General features: G+C 39.2%; 1 non-coding gene across 1 annotated transcript; it reads left to right on the top strand.

Moving 5' to 3' along the window:
- The first annotated feature begins 5,527 nt into the window (after window positions 1-5,527).
- LOC130952219 (small nucleolar RNA R71) lies at window positions 5,528-5,631 on the top strand. Its single transcript, XR_009074400.1, has one exon. It is a non-coding gene; the product is annotated as a small nucleolar RNA R71 (small nucleolar RNA).
- The last annotated feature ends 2,487 nt before the right edge of the window (window positions 5,632-8,118 follow it).

Below are 8,118 nucleotides of genomic sequence, written 5' to 3'. Positions count from 1 at the left end.
TCGGTTTCCCGTATCTAATATGTAATGTGGTAGGAAATACTTAGGCTAGAGGCCCTAAGATAGGCATTGAATTGTTGATGTTGTTGAATGGTTGATATATATATGATGTGGTCATATATGTGATGATGATTAATGATGCCTTGATGGTATGATGTATGAGAAATATGCATGTTGTAATATATGCTTGTTGATTGGTTATGGTTGAATTGTGGGTTGAACCACTGGTGCACGAAATTGTGATCACTACTTTTTAATACACAATTAATCCCTAGTAATGGCTCGAAAGACTTGGTGCTCAATACCATGGCATAAACACAACTTCGCACAACTAACCAGCAAGTGCACTGGGTCGTCCAAGTAATAAACCTTACGCGAGTAAGGGTCGATCCCACGGAGATTGGTGGTATGAAGCAAGCTATGGTCACCTTGTAAATCTCAGTCAGGCAGACTCAAATGGATATGGTGATGAACGAAAATAATATAAAAGATAAAGATAGAGTTACTTATGTATATCATTGGTGTAAGAGCTTCAGACAAGCGTATGAAGATACCTTCCCTTCCGTCTCTCTGCTTTCCTACTGCCTTCATCCAATCCTTCTTACTCCTTTCCATGGCAAGCTCGTGTAGGGTTTCACCGTTGTCAATGGCTACCTCCCATCCTCGCAGTGAAAGCTAATGCTCATACACTCTGTCACAGTGCGGCCAATCACCGGTTCGGTTCCCGCTCCTACTGGAATAGAATCCCTCTTTTGCGTCTGTCACTAACGCCCAGCAGGTTAAAGTTTGAAGCACGTCACAGTCATTCAATCATTGAATCCTACTCAGAATACCACAGACAAGGTTTAGACCTTCCGGATTCTCTTGAATGCCGCCATCAGGTCCTGCCTATACCACAAAGATTCCGATTAAAGAATCCAAGAGATATTCACTAAAGCCTTGGTTGCTTGTAGAACAAAAGTGGTTGTCAGTCACCTTGTTCATGAGTGAGAATGATGATGAGTGTCACGGATCATCACATTCATCAAGTTGAAGAACAAGTGATATCTTAGAACAAGAACAAGTGGAATTGAATGGAAGAACAATAGTAATTGCATTAATACTCGAGGTACAGCAGAGCTCCACACCTTAATCTATGGTGTGTAGAAACTCCACCGTTGCAAATACATAAGAACAAAAGTGATAATTGGTTTCGGCCCCAGAGAGGGAACCAGAAGAACCAAGATGAAAATACAATAGTAAAAGGTCCTATATATAGAAAACTAGTAGCCTAGGGTGTACAGAGATGAGTAAATGACATAAAAATCCACTTCCGGGCCCACTTGGTGTGTGCTTGGGCTGAGCAATGAAGCATTTTCGTATAGAGACGTTTTCTGGAGTTAAACGCCAGCTTTCATGTCAGTTTGGGCGTTTAACTCCAAGTTTTATGCCAGTTCCGGCGTTTAACGCTGGAATTTCTGTAGGTGACTTTGAACGCCGGTTTGGGCCATCAAATCTTGGGCAAAGTATGGACTATTATATATTGCTGAAAAGCCCAGGATGTCTACTTTCCAACGCCGTTGAGAGCGCTCCAATTGGGCTTCTGTAGCTCCAGAAAATCCACTTCGAGTGCAGGGAGGTCAGAATCCAACAGCATCTGCAGTCCTTTTCAGTCTCTGAATCAGATTTTTGCTCAGATCCCTCAATTTCAGCCAGAAAATACCTGAAATCACAGAAAAACACACAAACTCATAGTAAAGTCCAGAAAAGTGAATTTTAACTAAAAACTAATAAAAATATAATAAAAACTAAACTAAAACTACTAAAAACATACTAAAAACAATGCCAAAAAGCGTATAAATTATCCGCTCATCACAACACCAAACTTAAATTGTTGCTTGTCCCCAAGCAACTGAAAATCAAATAAGATAAAAAGAAGAGAATATACTATAGACTCCAAATTATCAATGAAACTTAGCTCCGAATTAGATGAGCGGGACTAGTAGCTTTTTGCCTCCAAACAGTTTTGGCATCTCACTTCATCCTCTGAGGTTCAGAATGATTGGCTTCTTTAGGAACTTAGAATCCAGATAGTGTTATTGATTCTCCTAGTTAAGTATGATGATTCTTGAACACAGCTACTTTATGAGTCTTGGCCGTGGCCCAAAGCACTCTGTCTTCCAGTATTACCACCGGATACATACATGCCACAGACACATAATTGGGTGAACCTTTTCAGATTGTGACTCAGCTTTGCTAAAGTCCCCAATTAGAGGTGTCCAGGGTTCTTAAGCACACTCTTTTTGCCTTGGATCACAACTTTATTTCTTTCTTTTTCTTTTTCTCCCCTCTTTTTTTTTCGTTTTCTCTTTTTTTTTTTGTATTCACTGCTTTTTCTTGCTTCAAGAATCATTTTTTTGATTTTTCAGATCCTCAGTAACATGTCTCCTTTTTCATCATTCTTTCAAGAGCCAACAATTTTAACATTCATGAACAACAAATTCAAAAGACATATGCACTGTTCAAGCATACATTCAAAAAACAAAAAGTATTGTCACCACATCAAACTAATTAAGCTAGTTTTAAAGATGAATTTGAAATCCTGTACTTCTTGTTCTTTTGTGATAAAAACAGTTTTCATTTAAGAAAGGTGATGGATTCATATTGATAGCTTTAAGGCATAGACACTAAGACACTAATGATCATAAGACACAAACATAGATAAACATAAAGCATAATTTTCGAAAAACAGAAAAGCAAAGAACAAGGAGATTAAAGAACGGGTCCACCTTAGTGATGGCGGCTTGTTCTTCCTCTTGAAGATCCTATGGAGTGCTTGAGCTCCTCAATGTCTCTTCCTTGTCTTTGTTGCTTCTCTCTCATGATTCTTTGATCTTCTCTAATGATGATGGAGTGTTCTTGATGCTCCACCTTTAGTTGTCCCATGTTGGAACTTAATTTTCCTAGGGAGGTGTTAATTTGCTCCCAGTAGTCTTGTGGAGGAAAGTGCATCCCTTGAGGTATCTCAGGGATTTCTTGATGAGAGGGGTCTCTTGTTTGCTCCATCTTCTTCTTAGTGATGGGCTTGAGGTCATGCCTTCTCAGTTGAACTGGCTTTGGATGCCATAAATGGTTATGGAAAAACAAAAAGCAATGCTTTTACCACACCAAACTTAAAAGGTTTGCTCGTCCTCGAGCAAAAGAAGAAAGAGGAGAGTAGAAGAAGAAGAAATGAGGAAGAAGGGAGTGGCTTTGTGTTTCGGCCATAGAGGGGGAGAAGTGGTGTTTAGGTGGTATGAAAATGAAGGAGTGAAGAAGGGTTTATGGGGAAGAGGTATTGAGGTGATTGGTGAATGGGTGAAGAAGAAGAGAGAGTGTGGTGGGTTGGTGGGGATCCTGTGGGGTCCACAGATCCTAAGGTTTCAAGGAAAAGTCATCCCTGCACCAAATGGCATCAAAATTCACGTTTTGAGCCATTTCTAGCGTTAAACGCCGGGCTGGTGCCCATTCCTGGCGTTTAACGCCAGGTTCTTGCCCTTTTCTGGCGTTTAACGCCAGTCTGGTGCCCCTTTCTGGCGTTAAACGCCCAGAATGGTGCCAGACTGGGCGTTAAACGCCCAACTGCTAGGCTTACTGGCGTTTGAACGCCAGCAGCATCTTCCTCCAGGGTGTGCTGTTTTTCTTCCTGTTTTTCGTTCTGTTTTTGCTTTTTCAATTGATTTTGTGACTTCTTATGATCATTAACCTACAAAAAACATAAAATAACAAAAGGAAATAGTTAATTATAAAACATTGGGTTGCCTCCCAACAAGCGCTTCTTTAATGTCAGTAGCTTGACAGATGGCTTTCATAGAGCCTCACAAATGATCAGAGCAATGTGGGAACCTCCCAACACCAAACTTAGAGTTTGAGTGTGGGGGTTCAACACCAAACTTAGAGTTTGGTTGTGGCCTCCCAACACCAAACTTAGAGTTTGACTGTGGGGGGCTCTGTTTGTCTCTGATTTGAGAGAAGCTCTTCATGCTTCTTCTCCATGGTGACAGAGGGATATCCTTGAGCCTTAAACACCAAGGATTCTCCATTCACTTGAATGATTAGTTCACCTCTATCAACATCAATCACAGCCTTTGCTGTGGCTAGGAAGGGTCTGCCAAGGATGATGGATTCATCCATGCACTTCCCAGTCTCTAGGACTATGAAATCAGTAGGGATGTAATGGTCTTCAATCTTAACCAAAACATTCTCTACAAGTCCATAAGCTTGTTTTCTTGAGTTGTCTGCCATCTCTAGTGAGATTTTTGCAGCTTGTACCTCAAAGATCCTTAGCTTCTCCATTACTGAGAGAGGCATGAGGTTTACACTTGACCCTAAGTCACACAGAGCCTTCTTGAAGGTCATGGTGCCTATGGTACAAGGTATGGAAAACTTTCCAGGATCTTGTCTCTTTTGAGGTAATTTCTGCCTAGACAAGTCATCCAGTTCTTTGGTGAGCAAGGGAAGTTCATCCTCCCAAGTCTCATTTCCAAATAACTTGTCATTTAGCTTCATGATTGCTCCAAGGTATTTAGCAACTTGCTCTTCATTGACATACTCATCCTCTTCAGAGGAAGAATACTCATCAGAGCTCATGAATGGCAGAAGTAAGTCCAATGGAATCTCTATGGTCTCATTTTGAGCCTCAGATTCCCATGGTTCCTCATTAGGGAACTCAGAGGAGGCTAGTGCATGCCCATTGAGGTCTTCCTCAGTGGCGTCCACCTCCTCTCTTTCCTCTCCAAATTCGGCCATGGTTATGGCTTTGCACTCTCCTTTTGGATTTTCTTCTGTATTACTTGGGAGAGTACTAGGGGGGAGTTCAGTAACTTTCTTGCTCAGCTGTCCCACTTGTGCCTCGAAATTCCTAATGGAGGACCTTGTTTCAGTCATGAAACTTTGAGTGGTCTTGATTAGATCAGAGACCATGGTTGCTAAGTCAGAGGGGTTCTGCTTAGAGTTCTCTGTCTGTTGCTGAGAAGATGATGGAAAAGGCTTGCCATTGCTAAACCTGTTTCTTCCACCATTATTGTTATTGAAACCTTATTGAGGTTTCTCTTGATTCTTCCATGAGAAATTTGGGTGATTTCTCCATGAAGAATTATAGGTGTTACCATAGGATTCTCCTAGGTAATTCACCTCTTCCATTGAAGGGTTCTCAGGATCATAAGCTTCTTCTTCAGATGAAGCATCCTTAGTACTGCTTGGTGCATTCTGCATTCCAGACAGACTTTGAGAAATCAAATTGACTTGTTGAGTCAATATCTTGTTCTGAGCCAAAATGGCGTTCAGAGTGTCAATCTCAAGAACTCCTTTCTTCTGACTTGTCCCATTGTTCACAGGATTCCTTTCAGAAGTGTACATGAATTGGTTATTTGCAACCATCTCAATGAGCTCTTGAGCCTCTGTAGGCGTCTTCTTCAAATGAAGAGATCCTCCAGCAGAGCTATCCAAAGACATCTTGGATAGTTCAGAGAGACCATCATAGAAAATACCTATGATGCTCCATTCAGAAAGCATGTCAGATGGACATTTTCTGATTAATTGTTTGTATCTTTCCCAAGCTTCATAGAGGGATTCTCCATCCTTCTGTCTGAAGGTTTGGACTTCCACTCTAAGCTTACTCCATCTTTGTGGTGGAAAGAACTTTGCCAAGAAGGCATTGACTAGCTTTTCCCAAGAGTCCAGGCTTTCTTTAGGTTGAGAGTCCAACCATATCCTAGCTCTGTCTCTTACAGCAAAAGGGAATAGCATCAGTCTATAGACCTCAGGGTCTACCCCATTAGTCTTGACTGTGTCACAGATTTGCAAGAATTCAGCTAAAAACTGATGAGGATCTTCCATTGGAAGTCCATGGAACTTGCAATTCTGTTGCATTAGAGAAACTAATTGAGGCTTAAGCTCAAAGTTGTTTGCTCCAATGGCAGGGATAGAGATGCTTCTCCCATAGAAATTGGGAGTAGGTGCAGTGAAGTCACCCAGCACCTTCCTTGCATTGTTTGCATTATTGTTGTTTTCGGCTGCCATGTCTTCTTCTTCTTTAAAGAATTCGGTCAGGTCCTCTAAAGAGAGTTGTGCTTTGGCTTCTCTTAGCTTTCTCTTCAAGGTCCTTTCGGGTTCAGGGTCAGCTTCAACAAGAATGCCTTTGTCTCTGCTCCTGCTTATATGAAAGAAAAGAGAACAAGAAAATGTGGAATCCTCTATGTCACAGTATAGAGATTCCTTGAGGTGTCAGAGGAAAAGAAAAGTAGAAGACAGAAGTAGAAAATTCGAACTTATCAGAGAAGATGGAGTTCGAATTTTGCATTAAGGAATAGAGTTAGTTCATAAATAGAAGGATGTGAGAAGAAGGGAAGTAATTTTCGAAAATTAAGTAAAAGATTTTGAAAACATTAATTGATTTTCGAAAATAAAAGTGGGAAAGAAATCAAGTGATTTTTTTTTTTTTGAAAAAGATTTTAAAATTAGAAGTTAAAAAGATTTGATTGAAAACTTATTTTTGAAAAAGATATGATTAAAAAGATATGATTTGAAAACAATTTTAAAAAGATATGATTTGAAAACAATTTGAAAAGATATGATTTTTAAAAAAAACAATTTGAAAAGATATGATTTTAAAAATTAATGACTTGCCTAACAAGAAAAGATATGATTCAAACATAAAACCTTCCTCAACAGAAAAGGCAAAAAATGTTCAATCAAATCATTAATTGTTAGTAAGTATCTTTGAAAAAGGAAAGAAATTGATTTTGAAAACATTTGATTGAAAAGATATGATTTGAAAAAGATTTGATTTTGAAAAACTTTGAAAACTTGAAAAAAAATTGATTTTGAAAACAAAATCTTCCCCCTTTGCCATCCTGGCGTTAAACACCCAGAATGGTGCACATTCTGGCGTTTAACGCCCAAACTACTACCCTTTTGGGCGTTAAACGCCCAACCAGGCACCCTGGCTGGCGTTTAAACGCCAGTCTGTCTTCTTCACTGGGCATTTTTGAATGCCCAGCTTTTTCTGTGTGATTCCTCTGCAGTATGTTCTAAATCTTCAATTCTCTGTATTATTGACTTGAAAAGACACAAATGAAAAATATTTTTGGATTTTTAATAATAAGGAATAATCAAAATGCAACTAAAATCAAATAACAATGCATGCAAGACACCAAACTTAGCAGTTTGTATATATGAGAAACAACAAAACACTCAAGTCAATAGAATTCAAAGATCAAAACAAGAAAATCATCAAAAACAACTTGAAGATTAATGAAGACACATGCATGAATTCGAAAAAAATGCAAGAAGAGCAGAAACATGCAATTGACACCAACTTAAAATGAGACACTAGACTTAAACAAGAAATATTTTTTGTTTTTATGATTTTGTAATTTTTTTGGTTTTTTTTTCGAAAATTAGGTGAAAAGGAAAATAAAGGTATCAAAATTCTTAATGAGAATTCCAGGAATCATGCAATGTTAGTCTAAAGCTTTAGTCTAAAGGAATTAGACATAGCTAGCTAAGCTTCAGCAGGACATTGCATTCAAGAGCTAAATTGATGATGATCAATCAGCTTTGGTGATGATAAGAACATCACCTTGAAACACTAGAATTCATTCTTAAGAACTCTGAAGAAAAATAATACCTAATCTAAGCAACAAGATGAACCGTCAGTTGTCCATACACAAGAACAATCCCCGGCAACGGCGCCAAAAACTTGGTGCACGAAATTGTGATCACTACTTTTTAATACACAATTAATCCCTAGTAATGGCTCCAAAGACTTGGTGCTCAATACCATGGCATAAACACAACTTCGCACAACTAACCAGCAAGTGCACTGGGTCGTCCAAGTAATAAACCTTACGCGAGTAAGGGTCGATCCCACGGAGATTGGTGGTATGAAGCAAGCTATGGTCACCTTATAAATCTCAGTCAGGCAGACTCAAATGGATATGGTGATGAACGAAAATAATATAAAAGATAAAGATAGAGTTACTTATGTATATCATTGGTGTAAGAGCTTCAGACAAGCGTATGAAGATACCTTCCCTTCCGTCTCTCTGCTTTCCTACTGCCTTCATCCAATCCTTCTTACTCCTTTCCATGGCAAGCTCG

The sequence above is a fragment of the Arachis stenosperma genome, chromosome 9 (genome assembly GCF_014773155.1).
Source record: "Arachis stenosperma cultivar V10309 chromosome 9, arast.V10309.gnm1.PFL2, whole genome shotgun sequence".
Lineage (NCBI taxonomy): Eukaryota > Viridiplantae > Streptophyta > Magnoliopsida > Fabales > Fabaceae > Arachis > Arachis stenosperma.
The sequence above is the reverse complement of the archived record's forward strand: the minus strand, read 5'-3'. Positions and strand labels throughout refer to the sequence as shown.